The sequence below is a fragment of the Mesoplodon mirus genome (genome assembly GCF_964341445.2).
Source record: "Mesoplodon mirus genome assembly, chromosome: 4".
NCBI lineage: Eukaryota > Metazoa > Chordata > Mammalia > Artiodactyla > Ziphiidae > Mesoplodon > Mesoplodon mirus.
The window spans coordinates 119,867,888-119,887,806 of record NC_138979.1 but is presented as its reverse complement, the minus strand read 5'-3'; positions in this window follow the sequence as shown (position 1 = coordinate 119,887,806).

The following is a 19,919-nucleotide window of genomic DNA, read 5'->3' as shown; positions in this document are numbered from 1 at the left end:
CCTTATCCAAGCCAACTACCACATAAGCACTAATCAATTTTTCTAAAACTTTCTTTTTATCGGGTACAACTCTTACTTAAACTCTTAAATGTTTGTACATTGTGCATTTACTCATAATAATAGTTATAATTTATTGAAGATTTACTACATGTAAGAACTGATCTAAACATGTAGGCTGAAATTTTAAACTTGCATGTACTAACAAGTGCTTGTTTACTTTTTTTTTTTTGGTTTTAAGGAAACATTTTATTTTAGAATAGTTTTAGATTTACAGAAAAGTTTCAAAGAGAGTACAGAGAGTTCCCATATACTACTCTGTTGCTAACACCTTACATCATTATCATCGGTTTGTCACAACTAGTGAACCAACTTTGATACATTACTATGATCTAAGCTTCATATTTTTTTATTGTTATCATTATTATTATTATTATTAACTAAACTCCATCAGATTTCATTAGTTTTCTCTAAAGCCCTTTTTCAGTTCCAAATGTCCCATACGGAAAAAATAAATATGGAGAATATACTTTGCTCTAATGTCCAATAACCCACACAAATTTACTGTAGGAAGCCCAGTTTTATATCAGATTCCCCCCTAATATTTTTTGTAATCCCAAGGGAATTGGTATTACCTTTTTTTTTTCTTTTAACAGCTCCCAAGGTATAGTCCATTGATTTAGTGAGGACCCTAAATCCCACATTTTCAGGATTTAGCATGGTATTTTCTTCATTTATACAATAACTTGTACATATTTGTACATACTTAAAGTATTTATTATCATGGGGTAAGCTGGATAGTACCAGGGAAGTGATGGAACTTCAACTATGAGCAGCATTGCCAATTGTTACACTTGTGATTTGAGGGAAATAGATACAAAAGACTAGAACAAGTTTAAGTTCACAGTTCAGGAGTAACAGCCACTAGGAAAGTGGTATGACATAGAGAAATGATCTTTCTATTTAGGTATTATATTTCAGGACTGTTTCAGTGTATATGAAGCGAGCTTGGAGTAAAATTCTTTGAACATGGTAGCACCCTTTATTTTTTCTTTGCAACAATATGTCTTCTGTGTCACCCTGAGTAGATCTTTGTTGATCCAAATGGAAAAGAATTCCTTAGAAATATATATTTATTATAAGTAGACATGCTAGTAAGAGTGTAAAGTCCTGTCAGTCATCTCTCTGCCCTCCTAGCCTTTAATAAACAAGTTTATTTCCAGTTTAACCAAAATAAAAGGAGTCAGCTTTGGTGTGTTTGTGTGGTTTCAGGGGTCAAGTTGTAGATCTGTCCTAGAGTGTATCTGAGTGCCAGGTTCTGTCCCACAGACATCTGTTGTAGTCGTAGTATTTTTCAGAGGGGATGACCTGAGGTCTGGTTAGACACCCCTGGTTATTTTAAAGCACAGTGGTTTGGTGGGGAAGAGAGGACAAAATCATCTTCTCTGACCAAGTCTGTGTCCGTTTCTTTCTTTATTTCCCCTCTCAGGGGGAAGCATTGCTATGGTTTCTGGCAGACTGTAGGATTTTGATTGAGACACATTTGCCAGTGAGTGGGGTCAGTGAGGGTTAAGAAACATTCCCCCTTTCCTTTCCTTCTATTCACTTCCCTTCCCTTCTCATTTCTCTTTTTTTCCTTTCTCTTTCCCTTGTTCTGCTCCCCACTCATGCCAATTTTGTGCACTCACTAAACTGGTTTAGGGCTTTCCTTGGGGCCAGATTGTTCTCCTATCTCTCTCTCTTTTTACCTTAGTTTACTGGTCACTGCTTTGAGTTCTTATAACCTTGGGCAGAATGATCCTTCCAAGATTTAGGTGGAGAATGGATAGAGCTGGTTGGAAGGTGGAGGGCTCTTCTTACATGTATTCCCACCCAAATTTTCCAGAGTTCTGTTCATTGAAGAACTGGGTGCTGGTCCAACTATTATAAATGTGCCCTTTGATTCCCATTTTGAAATTATTTCTTCCTTGTAGCACCACAGGTGGCACACTGTGAGGACAAGAAATGGGTACTTCTGGGTTCTAACTTCCTAAACATAATCTCATCAAATTCCTGTAAAATTTCACCTCAGTTCTGAACAGTGGGATGGTTCAACTTGCTTCCAAGGTTCCCAGAGGGAGAATGGGGGTGGGCCAGTCTGCAGGTGTTGAGAGAAGCACTTCACTGTATTCTCATTCCATGTTATCCCTCAAACTTATGCTTAGTATCTTTGCCCTGTGGGGAAAGCCCAGGTGGAGACTGAGAACAGACTTGTCATGGCACTTCCCTCATTTTGTTACCCTGAGAATGCCATTCCTCCCACCAAGGAGAAGTGTGATTGCTTGCATATGCCATCTGCTTACAAACCCCTGTGAGCTGAAATTCTCCCCCAAAAGGTTTATGTAAGCCCCCTGTGAACTCAAACGACTATGTTTTGCTCAGCTCAAATAAACATTGAAAAAGTATCTAAGCATTTGAACTTATAATAAGATATTTATCCCAACACATGAGGCTACTCATCATTGGTATATGTGTAATATATAATTGCAGCGTGTAGAAAACAAACAGCTTTCGATCAGAGAAGTCTCTAGATCCCACGGGGCACTAATCATCTACCAAAAATAGAGATGGTTGGGGAAAATAACTTATAATTGCAATGGCAATGCACTATTAAAGTATAATTTCATGTTGTTTTCATTTCTAGCAAATAAATAATAAAAAACTGATTTGATAAAATTGCTTATTGCATTTACTAGCAGACTCCAACATGAAATCTAGAAATTGAGTTTGTATACCTATTTTCTTAAGTGTGCATTTTAAAAATCTAAGAAAAAATATGCACACACATATATATGAACTTGTACTCTTTTAATTTATAAATAAAATTTACTTTATATTCATAAAATTTAAATTATACCCTTTAAAATATAAATTTATACTCAAGTTATGAATAAAAGTATGAATACATATTTCTCTTTAATGGTTTTAAAATATTTATATTTATAAAGACCTAGTTTTGCTATATATTCTCAAAATAGGGGAATTGCATTTTAACTATATTTGCATATATGAAGCATGAAGTTGCCGATCAACCAACAAGCAGAGCCTGAAATTACATGACAGTAATTGAACCTGGAATTATTTGAACCAGAATTTATGTTAATGAAAATCATATAGGCTTAATTATGGAAGAATAAAAATGATATTATAAGGCAGATAAAATAAAAGAAGCTAAAGATAATGGGTGACCAATGCCCATCAGCGAATGTTTTGCCCGTGTTTCCTTTGTTGCTATTTCACTGAAATTTATACATGAAATGGGTCGGGTCTGTAGCATGGTAGGGAATTACTTCTCATCTCTAAAATATTATCCATGTAAATCTTATTTAAAGCATCCTACTTAATGGCTTGTTGTAAATATGAACAAAAAATATAAAGTAACCCATTTGTTACTGCAATAGAATGAAAGGCATCATGCAAAATTAAAATAGCAGCTATAATAATAGATAATTAGGAATAAAACCTTGTTTTCCAAGTTATAAGTCAGAGGCAAGAGTGCCCTCCAAAGGCTTTCACAGAGGTAGGACATTTGGTCTAGACCAAATGGCCCGTAATGTCTCCCCAGTCCAATAAGTCACCGCAAAGAGTACCTTTTGGCATTAGAATATACTCAGAGTCTTCAAGAACATATAAGGCAGACTTTCCAGTTGCTGAGAAGAACTAGTAGGAAAACACATTTTGCTGAAGCATCCTTCTGTAGCAGGAGGTTAAATACAGTTGACCCATAGGTCAAGGCAGAGATGCACAGGTGACCCTGAGAGTTTCCTATCAGAAAAAAAGCAACATTTTAGGCATAAGCTGCACAGTATATTGGTTTGATTTACTAGTCTATAAAGCATCACCTTTTGAAATTATAGTTTGCTTGTCGACTGGCAGGGGAAGTGACTACTAAGCAGTAGGTTTATTGATGAACTGAGCAGAACTTCTAATGGTGGTACCTTTGGAAGGTGGGGTATTAAAATGAACATTGCTTTATGGGTGACAATAAATCAGTCAGTCTATAGTTAAAGACGGAAAATATAGAGGAAACCCCTCAGAAGTCCAAGTAGGGGTAGAGAGAAATCTAAGACAGCTAGTAGTGTGGGTTTTACATAACATATAACCTTTTTAAATAAAGTGATCTGCATTGGCTCATGTAGACTGTGGGAAGGCTTGGCGAGGAACACTTTGGGGTATATTCAAGTCTGTATAAATGACTCCCAATGTGTCATCTGAAAGCTGTTAGGATTGAAAAAGGCACTGGAACCAATTCTTTCTTTTGTCTCCAGGAGGATTTGAACAGCCCACTCTCCTGGACTCAGAGAGAAGTTTTTTCACACCTCTTCTGAAGACACTGGTGCCGGAAGCATGCTTTGGGCCATATGTAAGAAGCAGCTAGTGCAAAGATAGCCTTGCCCATGTATTCCCAACGGCCTTTAAAGGGCAGAGGTAAGTTGATGCAACACCCTCATACCCGCTCACGCTTTGTAGCCTTTCTTCCGTGTATTGTGCCACCTTTTGGGATTTTGTTCACAGTGGATAAGGAAATCTTATGAAGCAGTCTTATTACATAGGGCATGCAGTCTCTGAATCTGAGTTTCTCAACACCTTAAATGGGTATAACATTACTCTAAAGCTCAAATGAAATAATAAAAACATTTCAAACCTTGTCAAGTACTAAAATAAGATATTATGGGTTGGTGTAAAAACTCAGTTTCGAGAAGAAAATATAATGGCACTGCCTTGTGAAATGAGTCCTATTTCTAGGCAGTGAAAGTCTGAATAGTCTAGTTTTATAGGATCATAAGTGATCCCCATCATGTCAGGATCATCTCATTCCAAGACACTGGACTGGTTTTGTTGTCCTTTGAGGAATTCCACCTTTCACTTAGTGTGCCAGCTATATTCCAGGGCCACCAAATTTTATACAAAGCAAAATTATTTGGTATGGCTCTCTGAGCCCCACTCAAGTAGCCCAGATTTGAACCATACTGTTCTAAGAACACGGTTGCTAAAATGGAGCCAGGGACTATTGGGGAAAACAGATCCTTAACCATTAAATACTCTGATGAATATAACTATTAACCAGGGACTGTTCCAGAAAATACAGAAAAAAAGCAAAATCAACCCAGAGACTGGCTTTCAGGTATTTGTGCTCTTAGAAGCTCACCCCACTAAGAAGGTGAACATTCTGCCTTCCTGCAGAAAACTCTGGGTGGTCTTGAAGGCTGACATTAAGTATAGAACTTTACAATAATTAGCCTTGAGGTTAAAAAAAAAGTCTGAATGGATGGGTATTTTACCAAATTTATGCAAACAGTCCCACATCAGATGCTACTTACAGAAAGTATATATTTCGAGTTTCTTTTTCTTAAATGTCTGACTTCTGTGTTTCTTTAACTTTATAATTTCTCTTCCATTAAATACACTCTAATGAGATTCATGGAAAAAACAAAACTAAAAGCAAGCACATTTTAAAGGCTTTAATACATATGAATTTACTTTTCAGAAAGGTTATATCCCTATAAATTCAGTTTAAGATTCATTTCCTTGTACTTTTACCAACATTGAATATTATACTTTAAAAAATTGCCAATTTAATAGATGAAAAATGCTATCTATCTATCTTTATTGCTAATTTGTACTTAATCATTTGTGAATTCAGTCTGTATGTAATCTGAACTAATTTTAAGACTTACAGTGGAAAATCCATAACTTGCAGGTTTGGTGACAACCCCTTGTCAGTAAATTATTTTTATTTATTTATTTATTTATTTGCGGTACGCGGGCCTCTCACTGTTGTGGCCTCTCCCGCTGCGGAGCACAGGCTCCGGACGCGCAGGTGCAGCAGCCATGGCTCACGGGCCCAGCTGCTCCGCGGCATGTGGGATCTTCCCGGACCGGGGCACGAACCCGTGTCCCCTGCCTCGGCAGGCGGACTCTCAACCACTGTGCCACCAGGGAAGCCCAGTAAATTATTTTTTAATGCAAACTATTGAATTTAAAATCATTTATCATCAACAATAATGTATAGTGTTTATTGAATGTTAACTATGTGTCATACACTCTGGTAAGGGCTTGCAGACATCACACGTAAATCTAACTATTTGTCCTCCTGCCACTTGCCTACTTCTCAACTTCCCTTGACAGTAAAACTTACCAAAGTCCACACTTATTGCCTCCAGTTTGTTACCCTCCCCTCAATTTTTGCCTCAGTCCACTTAAATACAGAAGCCATCTTCCATTTCACTGAGTCTTAAGGACACAAACAATCTCCTTATCACCTAATTTAAAAATCATTTTCTTTTTCTAATCTTTCTCCACACCTCAGCGGCATTTACAAAGTTGTACAGTTGTTAAAAAAGAATTCAAATGGGTGAGTCACTTTTTCTCTTGGCTTCTGTGACACCACAGTCTTCTGGTTTATCTTCTCCAGGCAGCTTTTCCACTCTATTCTCTGTGGGCTTCTCCTTGTCCAGTCATCCAATCAAGGTGGGATGCCCCAGAGATCAGTCCTGGATTCTCTTCTTGCCTTCTACATTTTCTTTTTAGGGCATCCCTGCATATAGAATGTTAGCCCCATAAAGGCAAAGATTTTTATCTGAATTTTTTCAGTGTTGTATTCCTAACACTTAGAACAGTACTTGGTTCATCTGAGGTGCTCAGTAAATGTTTGTTGGATAGATGAATAAATGAATGACTCTAGGCTCAAAGTGTAAGTATCATCTATACGTTGATGACTTTCAAATGATAACCTCCTGCTGGGCTTCCTCAGCTTGTGAACTCCAGATCTGCTATTCTGTTTGCCTCCTGTGTCTCCACAGGGATGGGTAACAGGTGCCTCCAACTTGTCATGTCTAAAGTGCAACTCTCGGTAAAACCGACCCGTTTGTCCTCAGTCTTCATTATCTCGTGACATAGTTACTTAAGTGAAAAAACCTAGTATTCATTCTTGATTCCTTAGGTCCACTTTTAATCCATCAAGACGTCCTTTAAAAGTATTTCCAATATGTCCTGTGTCCATCCTGCACCACCTTTGCAGCCACCACCTTTAGTGAAGCCACCCTCATCTCTCACCTGGGCTGCTAACACAGATTCCTCATGCCCCATCCTCACATTTATCTCTCCACACTAATCCATGTAGACCCCAGACACAGTGTTTTTAAAATGTCATTTCACTGTCTCCTGCTTAGTACTTTCTAATGATTTTCACTGCCTTGATTACACAATCTAAACTCCTTACTAAGACCTATGAGATCTGAATCATCCTTAGAGTCAAATCAGGATGTGAACTGTATCATAGAGTATGCCAGTATCTGCAAGATTTGGAAGTTTGCTATGTTTTTAGGTGGAATGTAGCAACCCCCCTCCCCAATAGCCAAAGACTAGCTAATCAGATTTTTAAGTTCCAGATTTTATTTCCTAAAAGGTGGTGGTTTGTGGGGAGGAGGATATGAATAGAGGCTATTTCACAGCTATTAGGACAGGTAAATGGAATATTTATTGTAAATGAATACTATAATACTGTAAGTAATACTTAAAACAAATGCTTAAATATTGTATTTATACTTAAAGTAAATAAATAGTAAAACTGCAACATCAGAAATGACCACAGGCTGTTGCTATTTACCCACAATTTGGGGAATAGCATTTCTTATTGTACAGGAATTTTTAAAAAAATTATCATACATAGTATACATTGTATGTACATATATGATTATGAATATTGAATGTATGTATAAACACACAATCTCAACACTTTGGTTCTATTTGTTTACCCATGGAAATAAAAATTCTTTATTTTAACGTACAAGTACACTAGAAGAAAATAATGTAGAATATATGATTTTTACTTTTTCCATTGTTGTTAGACTATTTTAAAATATCTAATATTGTCTTTTAAGCTTTCACAATATATATTTTATATATGCAACTATTTTTGAAAAAACATAGGCATATTGTTTTCACAGGTATATTTGTTCACAATCATACATATCTCTATGGTAGATTCTTAAGATATCTGAAATCCTGGCATTTTTAGTTGTATTTCTTCCTGTCATTTGCCTTGTTATTGAATGATAGACACTTATTCACATTTAAATTGTCAGTCTCTTCAAACAAGTCTAGCTTATTGTCTCCAGCCTTCTTTTATAACTTTAACATATTTGTGGGAAAGAACTAAAGATTTAGAAAAATTAATCATTTCACTAATCAAGCCTGTCCACTTTACATTTTATAAAGATAAATTAGCACACTATGTTAGAACTCAGTATCATCTGTTTTTTGACCTCTAATATTAGTATTTAAAAAAACTTCCTTTTGTGTTTGTTATTTTTCATTCAGTAACACCCAGCTATTAACATGGTTTTAAAAGAAAACCTTCTATTTGTTGTTGTTGTTGTTTTAATTTTGATTTTATTGAAGTATAGTTGATTTACAATGTTGTGTTAGTTTCACGTGTACAGCAAAGTGATTCAGTTATACATACACATATATTTATTCTTTTTTAGATTCTTTTCTCATATAGGTTATTACAGAATATTGAGTAGAGTTCCCTGTGCTATACAGTAGATCCTTGTTGGATATCTATCTTATATATAGTAGTGTGTGTATGTTCATCCCAAGCTCCTGATTTATCCCTCCCCACCACATTTCCCCTTTGGTAACCATAAGCTTGTTGTTAATATCTGTAAGTTTGCTTCTGTTTTGTGAGTAAACTCACTTGTACCATTTTTAAAAATTAGATTCCACATATGAGTGATATCATATAATATTTGTCTTTCTCTGTCTGACTTACTTTGCTTAGTATGATAATATCTACATCCATTCATATTGCTACAAATGGTATTATTTCATGCTTTTTTATGGCTGAGTAATATTCCAATGTATATATGTACCACATCTTTATCCACTCCTCTGTTGATGGTTGCTTCCATGTGTTGGCGATTGTAAATAGTGCTGCAATGAACATTGGGGTACAAGTGTCTTTTCAGATTATGGTTTTCTCTGGATATATGTCCAGGAGTGGGATTACTGGATCATATGGTAGCTCTATTTTTAGTTTTTTAAGGAACCTCCATACTGTTCTCCATAGTGATTGTGGGATTTACATTCCCACCAACAGTGTAGGAGGGTTCCCTTTTCTCCACAGCCTCTCCAGCATTTATTGTTTGTAGACTTTTTGATGATGGCCATTCTGACTGGTGTGAGGTGATACCTCGTTGTAGTTTTGATTTGTATTTCTCTAATAACTAGCGATGTTGAGCATCTTTTCATGTGACTGTTAGCCATCAGTATATATTCTTTGGAGAAATGTCTTTTTAGGTCTTCTGCCCATTTTTTTATTGGGTTGTTTGTTTTTTTGATATTGAGCTGCATGAGCTATTTGTATATTTTGGAGACTAATCCTTTGTCTGTTGCTTCATTTGCAAATATTTTCTCCTATTCTGTGGGTTGTCTTTTCATTTTGTTTATGATTTCCTTTGCTGTGCAGAAGCTTTTAAGTTTAATTAGATCCCATTTCTTTATTTTTATTACTCTAGGTGGTGGATCAAAAAAGATATTGCTGTGATTATGTCAAAGAGTGCTCTGACTATGTTTGTGTGATTTATGTCAGAGTGATTTATGCTGTGATTTATGTCAAAGAGTGTTCTGCCTATGTTTTTCTCTAAGAGTTTTATAGTGTCTGGCCTTACATTTAAGTCTTTGATCCATTTTGAGTTTATTTTTGTGTATGGTGTGAGGGAGTTTCTAACTCCATTGATTTACATGTGGCTGTCAACACCCAACCACTTGCTGAAGAGACTGTCTTTTCTCCATTGTATATTCCTACCTCCTTTGTTGAAGATTAATTAACCATAGATGTGTGGGTTTATTTCTGGGCTTTCTATCCTGTTCCCTTAATCTATGTTTCTGCTTTTGTGCCAGTACCATACTGTTTTGATTACTGTAGCTTTGTAGTATAGTCTGAAGTCAGGAGGTCTGATTCCTCCAGCTCTGTTTTAACTTCTCAGGATTACTTTGGCTATTTGGGGTCTTTCTACTTGCTGTTAATTTAAATGACTTTAAAAATTAATCTCTTAAATTCCCTTGATATCTGATAATCTTCTAGTCCTTTAAAATCCTCAGTTAAAAAGTGCACATGGGGCTTCCCTGGTGGCGCAGTGGTTGAGAGTCTGCCTGCCGATGTAGGGGACATGGGTTCGTGCCCCGATCCAGGAAGATCCCACATGCCGCAGAGCGGCTAGGCCAGTGAGCCATGGCCACTGAGCCTGCGCATCCGGAGCCTGTGCTCCGCAACGGGAGAGGCCACAGCAGTGAGAGCCCCGCGTACCGCAAAAAAAAAAAAAAAAAAAAAAAAAAGTGCACATGAAGATAACCTGTCATTAATTCCATACCAACTCACAAAGTAACAATCACTAAGAGAAACTAAAAGAAATCACAACTTTATTCCTGTTATTTTTAGATATGGGAACATCTACTGCCAATGTGTAATGTACAGTCCAAATTTCAAATGCAGACTTGACTGTTGGGATAATAACTGGAGCTCCGTATTAAATGTAATAAAATCTGACTGAAGGTTCTGTGCAAGGCTCATAAGGTGGTACATTGTGAATACCAAGGCTTAAACTCCCTAGTATGAAGTAAAACATTATAAGACAAATCTTTCATGGTTATGAATTTTTAAATTGTCATGAGGTTATTTCCCTTTCTGACCATTTCATTTTTAGTGAACAAATATAATGAATAATAATGACATATGCTAAATTAAAAACCTTACTATATTTAATTGTGTGAGAATTAATTGGCATAGTTTACTATGTTTAAGAATTTCTTAATTATAGTATTAAATTGGCTTTCCCCAAATTAAAAATTTTAGGTTATAAATAAATATATAGGTTATGAATATATGTTATGAAAAAATATATATATATATACCTTTTGACTGTCTTTATCCAATTCCTCCTCTCCCCACCCCCTGCCTCTGGTAACCACATATCTGATCTCCTTTTTCTATTAGTTTGTTTATTTTTGAAGTATAATTGACCTACAATACTATGTTAGTTCCTGTTATACAACAATATGATTTGATATTTCTACACATTTCAAAATGATCACCACGATAAGTCTACTTACAATATGTCAGCACACAAAGATATTACATAATTATTGACTATATTCCCCACACTGTACATTTCATACCCATTGCTCATTTACTTTGCAACTGGAAGTTTGTACCTCTTAATCTCCATCACCTATTTCTTTCCTCCCCTGCCCCCCTTCTGGCAGCCACATGTTTGTTCTCTGTATCTATAACTCTATTTCTGTTTTGATATGTTTGCTTATCTGTTTTGTTTTATAGATTCCACATATGAGTAAAATCGTACAATATTTGTTTTTTTCTTTCTGACTTATTTCACTTAGCATAATACTCTCTAGGTCCATTCACATTATCTCAAATGGCAAGATTTCATCTTTTTTTAATAACTCAGTGATATTTCATTGTATGTATATACACCACATCTTCTTTATCCATTCAACCATTGGTGGGCACTTGGCTTGCTTCCATATCTTGGCATATCTTGAATATTTTTAAGAAACACAAAAGTATAAAGGATCATAAAGCGTTAATTCATGTTTCCACTACCAAGATTTATAATGACGTCTTCAGTTCTTAGAATGAGTAGGTATGGGAGAAAATAAACTTAGAAATTCTTTTTTCATGATAATGGACAATTATTTTTCTTTTACAAAGACTATTACAAAATCAAAGACACAAAAATGACTATTTTTTATTAATATTTATTTAATAATAAAAGTTCGGGTGATTAATAAAGTACAGAATTTATAAAGAAGAATCAAAGGAAAATTTTGGAGAAGGAATTTTGGAAATAAATATTTGCTTATTTGTTCTCAACAAAATTTTGATTTAGGTTTACTTTAAGCTTGAAAATATAAGGATCCAAATACAGATATGAAGACAGAGAGTTACAAGCTTGAATTTTAAGTTATGAGTGCTCTTGACATAGAGTAAGACTTTATTGATTACAACTTCTAAAGCACCTTGGTCTTCCTTTATGGGAATTATCAGAACACGCACTAGACACGTGAATGAATGAGTGCTTGTTACATTATGCAACGACTCATTCTTAGCAGTTTCATTTCGTAAACATGTGTTTCATTTTGTTTTACAAAAAAGAGACAAATATGTTATCCAGTCCTGGACTCTGAAGGCTTAGTGATCTGTTTTAAGATAGTTGATTACCCCAGAATCTAAGTTTTTGCCCAAGTTATGAGAATGAAGTTTTTCTAAAAGGTGTTCTAGAATAAATCTCATAGGTGAGACAAAACTGATGCAAAAGTTATTTTTTCTATATTAGTTACAACACAGTATTTTCCAAAATTGTGTAATTAGTAAAATAAGAATAATTCTTCTGACAAAATTATTAGACAAGATTTTTTCAATATTGGTAATGTCTTATATAAGAAAAGTGTTTCTGAAAAGTTATAATATCCGTGTTGATGTATCACAGCAGCTCACTGACCTATAAAGTACTAATGAAATTCCAGATACCAAATTCTAACTTAAAAATTACTTACCCTTTTAACCATGACTTTCTTGATTCCCCAGTCAGAATTTCTAGGTTTTCCTGTTTATTTGCATTGCTAAAGTTTAATTTGTATAAGCACTAATTACTCTGCATGTATTAGCTAATTTATAGTCTTGACACCCTGTGAGGTATGTCCCATTATTATCACCTTTTACAGATGAGGATATTGAGAAGAGGTGAATAGCCAGGATTTCAGATCCACACAACCTAGCTCTAGAGCTGACACTCCTAGTTGCTATACTATATGACTGCTAGTACCTTATTTCCTAGTATAAGGATGAGACCAGCCTCACCGTTTATATTAAGTAAAGGAAAATTATATTGCATAATCCACTCCACAAAATCCTTCTGTCAGCAGTCCTAATCCAGCAAAAGCTATCTGTATTTACTGAAGAATTACTGTGTACAGGCTTAGAGTCAGATTGTGGAAGAATACAAAGGTACACATTTTGGTCTTAAAGAAATCTGGAAACATAGGTGGGAAAATGGATATGTTCACAAATAGACATACAAGTAACATACTGTGATAGCATAGAGAAAATCATGAAAATTCCAATCTGAGCTAAGTAAAGGGAATGAGAAAGGAAAGAGAGCAATCAATATTAAGAGCATCTGGCATAGAAATTAAGATAACATGCATGTTTGACACCAATCAGAGTATTTTCTTAAAATAAGTACAAGAAGTACAAAGAATTTAAGTTAATTAAATTCTCATTTATTTTCCAAAAGAGGAGAGACCATTAAACTGAAGATAGTTTATATCCCTATCCTTTAATACACCCATATAAATTCAGATATTATATATATATATATATATATTATATATATATATATATATATTATATATATATATATATATATATATATATATATATATATTACAAAGAGAAATATAAGTTACCGTTTTCTAGGATGAGCCATGGCCTACACCTTTTTAACTTAATTCATGAGACAGGGACCATCACCATACCATCGATAGAGTGGTGAGGCATTTCTGGTACAGTTCTGGCATCGGACCCGCTAACCTGTAACGCTCAAATCTCAAACTGTGTGGGAGAACATTACCTGAGGTCTAGTGGAAGATGAATATGAAGACGAGGCCATAGCTACTTCTTCCTTTGTGTGCTTGAGGGAAGTGGTTTGCAGAAATAATAAGTCTAGAATTCATCAGTCCCATTTCCTTTAGTTTTGTTGATATGATGATATTAAATGCGATTTTTAAATTATTGCTAATGATCCTCTTTGAATTACTGTTTGTGGCTTTTAAAGAACTTCAGAATTAGCTCACAGGGAAACAATGATAACCTTAATTTTGAGAAAGACATTTTCTCAATAAGGTATTAAAAAGGGTCACCTGCTTGCTCCTAGAATGGGGTTGGAGAAACTTACAAAAACATGTGTATACAAAAATGCTCTTAGAATAGAGAAAGATTTTTCAAAAGGTAGAAAATATACTATTTCAAGAGCAAATACATTAACTGTGATTAAGTCTTATACTTAGCTCAGAGATTCCTGGCAGCCAATAACAAGGAAAGGAGGATGGATTTCATAAATCTTATTATCTTGTAAAAGATATAGATTGCTTCTTCAAAGGAAGACATTTTTTGTTACTAAATTCTAAAAAAATTTTATAATGGACATTGAACAAAATACGTAGAAGGTATTTCCAATGATAATTTTATATGGTTTTTCCTCTTAGACTCTTGGTAAAAATCAAGAGCATCACATCAAAATCTTAGTAATATATAAATTATTTAAACTAATTTTATTTGTATTTTTAATAAATAATTTATAAATTACTTAATAAATCTATTATGGTGGGGAGCTTAGATAATGTGGTCTAAGCTTACTGCTTTCTGATTTAATTTGCTATGAGGTGGTTCTCAGTCTATTAGACATATGATCCACACATTCCTCTAAACATTCTGTTTTCTTTGTGTATGTACTGCTTCTTTGAGCATTTGAATGAAACCTAGATATGGAAATGTGTCCTCTCTACTGAGAATTATGTCATTAACAAAGCACATTTTGAATACAAATTCTGTATTAGGAGTAAGCATGTTTATCTCTCAGATGTTTAATGTAACAGTATAAAGTACAGATGTAGAAACAAAATGTTAAGGTCAAATGCAAAATCCACTCTCTTTTTAGTTGTGGGATGTTACTGACTTACCATCTTCTTCTATAAAATGGGATTAACAATAGGGAGTACCTTAGGGTTTAAGCAAGGATTTAATACATATATGACACATAATTAGCACCATGTAATTGAGGACTCCTATTGTCTCAGATGAGTGCCTGTGAGTTTCACATGTTGTTACACCTTCAGGAAGTCAGACTGATTTCTGTTTGTAGAGAAGAGCTCCCTCCTGAACAGAGGAGTTGAAAGATGCCAACCCTCAGAGCTAGTCTTTTTCTTTAAGAAGCTGCTTGTGAGCTACTCAAATTCCTGAAAAAGTATTAAATGAAAACTTACAGTTATACATCAAAATGCATGGCAGAAATCGTTTTACCCTGAAACTTTGAGTAAGCCATCTACCTCAGCCATGATGGGGCTACAGTGTTATACCTTTGAAATGTTTGACTTTGAATTATGCCAAAATCATCAACTAAACTAGCAAAAGTTAGTAGTTAAACTCATTTCTAAGAAATTAAATACTTGATTGGATTGTTTAATACTGGCCACACAAATTTCAATTTTAGTAGAATTGATATCAGGAATGTTATGAGTTAGCAATAACAAGGCAAGAACTTGTAAAATGTAAAGATTTGAAGAGACAGGCAAAGGGTAATTCAGCCTATACCATGACATTTCTGTAGTGCTACTTAAAATATTTCATAATATGACTATGGGTTTCATTGTAAACATAGTTTAGGGAAGAAAAGATACCATACTGTTGAACATAAAGTACTCTGCAAATTTCCTAGCATGTCCACTGGAGAATCCCAGTGTCTCAGGTCTTTCTCTTCCTTCTCTCTGATCGAACTGCCCCCAAAGCTCAGGGTCACAATAATTAATTAAGAAGTGCTATCTCTGATGCATTTTTAATTTACCCGACGTAATCTCCTCCCTGAAATCACCACTGCAACACCTATAGTGACCAGTGCTAATATTAATAATAAAACAAAAGATCATTATTTCTCTGGATCAAATATGCTTCCTTATTAGTCATAAATTATTAATAATTGTATTGTTTTATCTCTAATTTGAGTCAGTCCACTGGACCTAGAGCATATTGCAAATCTACTCACAAGCCCTAGGACTCAAAGGGCTTCAACAACAATTACTTGAGTTGGTTTAAAAGGAATTAAAGAGGTAAACATTCCAAATCATCTATTGAAATTTTCTTTAAAGGTCATAAATAGCTTGTTGTTTAAATATCAAGGACTTTGGCTGGACATCAATAGGAATGGCAAAATAGCAACTTCAAAATTTTACTCCTATGTAACCAAATGGGAATATTTGCAAAATAGTCAAAATAACTTTTTCAGGACTCTGGAAAATACCTCAAACCTGCAATCATTCAAGGAGCATTTATTCAAGAAAAAATTGTTGAATCTCACTAAGAACAGCAAGGTTTGTGGTATTTTAACATGCCCTGATTCCACCACCTTCTGCCCAGATCTGGAGTAGCCTTGCAAAACAACAGCCCCAAAATATGAAAGTAAGCAGCTTATCAGCCACTGGAAGGATCACAATGGGTTGGAGACTTTTTAAAGCCTCATTTTCAGAGAATTGTCATCAGTTGACTTGTTCAGCAGTTCTCTGGAAATCTCCAGTTGCAGAGCATGCTTTTACTTGACCCAATTCAGAGATCACTCAATGAAAACAGCATTTTTACCTGAGGGAAAACTATCAATTGAAATTATTTAACATCACCCCTGTCTAAGGCAGCAATAACAGTTGGAGCAAACAAGAAGATGACCCCAAAATGCTAGGGAATGAGATGTCCATAGGGGACTTTGAAAGGCTCATACATATTCCTGAGAATCTAGAAGGCCATGCATATTCAGAGGTGTGCACATCCCCAGGATTCTGTGAATACCCAGGAAAGCTCTGAGAAGGCCCTAAGTGCTCACCTGTAGCTGACCCTGATGCCTGTGAAGGCAGGAGATGAAGGCTAAAGCAGAGATGTAAACTGACCACCCGGACATTGAAGGGATGCCTCAATATGTGCATAGAGAATCTCAGCAAAGGCTAAAAACTTATTGTTTTCAACAATTTAAGAAAATCTCTTTCTAATCATTAGGTAACTACTAAGTTAAGCTGACTAAGCAATAACTTCAGTGATCACACACAACAAAGAATAGAGACTTTCCAAAATTACAATTAGTTCAGAAAAGTCACTAAATGAAGAAATATTACCAACAGCAGCCACAATGAACCCTGGGGTTGGGAACCTGATTTCTAGAGTTGTCACATTATTTTCTTTTAAATGTCTAGTTTTGAACAACGATAACAACAACAAAAATTTGAGACATGTGAAGAAACAAGAAAATATGGCCTATCACAGGAATAAAAGCAATCCATAAAACTGCCCCTGAAGTAGTTCAGATGGTGGACTTACTATAAAAAGCCTTTAAGTCAGCGATTTAAAATATGTCCAAAAGACTGAAGGAAACTATATCTAAAGAACTAAAAAATAGTGTTATAATGGTGTCTCACCAAGTAGAGAATGTCAATAAAAATATAGAAATTATATAAAAAAGAAACAATTAGAAATTCTGGAATTGAAAAGTATAATAACTGAAATGAAAAATTCACTAAAGGGCTCAGTAGCAGATTTGAGCTAGCAGAAATGAAAGCCAGTGAACTTGAAGATAGGTCAATTGAGGTTATTCAATCTGAAGAACAGAAAATAATGAATGAAAGAAATGAACAGAGCCTCAGAGACCTGTGGGACACCATTAGCACACCAACATACACATAATGGGAGTCCCAGAAGGAGAGGAGAGAAAGAAAAGCAAAAAGACTACTTGAAAATAAACTTGGCCAAAAACTTCCCAAACATCTGCATATCGAAGAAGCTCAATAAATTCCAAGTAAGATAAACTCAAAGAGGTCCACACCCAGACGCATTATAATCAAACTATCAAAAGCCAAAAACAAAGAATGAATCGTTTTTTTTTAAACATCTTTATTGGAGTATAATTGCTTTACAATAGTGTGTTGGTTTCTGCTTTATAACAAAGTAAATCAGTTATACATATACATATATCCCCATATCTCTTCCCTCTTGTGTCTCCCTCCCTCCCACCCTCCCTATCCCACCCCTCTAGATGGTTACAAAACACCGAGCTGACCTACCTGTGCTATGCGGCTGCTTCCCACCAGCTATCTATTTATTTTACATTTGGTAGTGTATATATGTCCATGCCACTCTCTCACTTCATCCCAGCTTACCCTTCCCCCTCCCGGTGTCCTCAAGTCCATTCTCTAGTAGGTCTGCGTCTTTATTCCCGTCTTGCCCCTAGGTTCTTCATGACCATTTTTTTGTTTGTTTTTTAGATTCCATATACATGTGTTAGCATATGGTATTTGTTTTCCTCTTTCTGACTTATTTCACTCTGTATGACAGACTCCAAGTCCATCCACCTCACTACAAATAACTCAATTTCGTTTCTTTTTATGGCTGAGTAATATTCCATTGTATATATGTTCAACAACACCATACACAAAAATAAACTCAAAATGGATTAAAGACCTAAATGTAAGGCCAGACACTATCAAACTCTTAGAGGAAAACATAGGCAGAACACTCTATGACATAAATCACGGCAAGATCCTTTTTGATCCACCTCCTAAAGAAATGGAAATAAAAACAAAAATAAACAAATGGGACCTAATGAAAATTAAAAGCTTTTACACAGCAAAGGAAACCATAAACAAGACGAAAAGACAGCCCTCAGAATGGGAGAAAATATTTGCAAATGAAGCAACTGACAAAGGATTAATCTCCAAAATTTACAAGCAGCTCATGCAGGTCAATATCAAAAAAAAAGAACAACCCAATCCAAAAATGGGCAGAAGATCTAAATAGACATTTCTCCAAAGAAGATATACAGATGGCCAACAAACACATGAAAGAATGCTCAACATCATTAATCATTACAGAAATGCAAATCAAAACTACAGTGAGATATCATCTCATGCTGGTCAGAATGGCCATCATCAAAAAATCTACAAACAATAAATGCTGGAGAGGGTGTGGAGAAAAGGAACCCTCTTGCACTGTTGGTGGGAATATAAATTGATACAGCCACTATGGAGAACGGTATGGAGGTTCCTTAAAAAAACTAAAAATAGAACTACCATATGACCCAGCAATCCCACTACTGGGCATATACCCTGAGAAAACCATAATTCAAAAAGAGTCATGTACCGAAATGTTCACTGCAGCTTTATTTACAATAGCCAGGACATGGAAGCAACCTAAGTGTCCATCAATAGATGAACGGATAAAGAAGATGTGGCACAAAGAATGAATCTTGAAAGAGACAAAGAGAAGTGGTTCTTTATGTACAAGGGATCCTCAGTAAGATTAACAGGTAACTTCTCAATAGAGACTACACAGGCCAGAAAGAAGAGGAATGTCCTATTCAAGGTGCTGAAGGGAAAGGACTGTCAACCAAGAAGTTTATATCCACCAAGCTATCCTTAAAAAATTTAGGAGAAATTAACCAAGAGAATTTATTGCTAGCAGACCTTCCCTAAAAGAATACCAAAGAGAGACCTTTAGGCAGAAATGAATGGACACTAGACAGTAACTTAAATCCACAGGAAGAAATAAAGAGCACAAGTAAAGATAGCTACATAGGTAAATACAAAAGACAATACTATATTAATGCATTTTTTGTTTGTAGGTTTTTTTCCCTCCTACGTGGTTGCATAAAGACAACAGTATAATGCTTAAAGCTTTTGTTTTTATCTTTAAATTTGGGAAAAATGATTTTATTGTAACTACCTTTTACACTGCCAAAATTGTTTTCCAGGTAAGGGCATATTCAGGGCTACTATAAACTGAATAGCAAAAAATAAATATATCTCCATGTAAAACAATATTCACCTCATTAAAAAAACTCTTAGTTAAATTCAAATGTAGTCTTTCTGATGCCTTAAGTTCATACATTGATAATAATGACACATTGTCTTTTATAGCGATGGATGGGTAGCTATGGACTATTTCATGTCAATAGGGAACTGAACTATTGTAGCCATTTATTTGCCCAATGTCAGTGACTCTTGGATGTATACATTAGGAAGTATCATGGTGTCTTTGGAATTGAAATGCC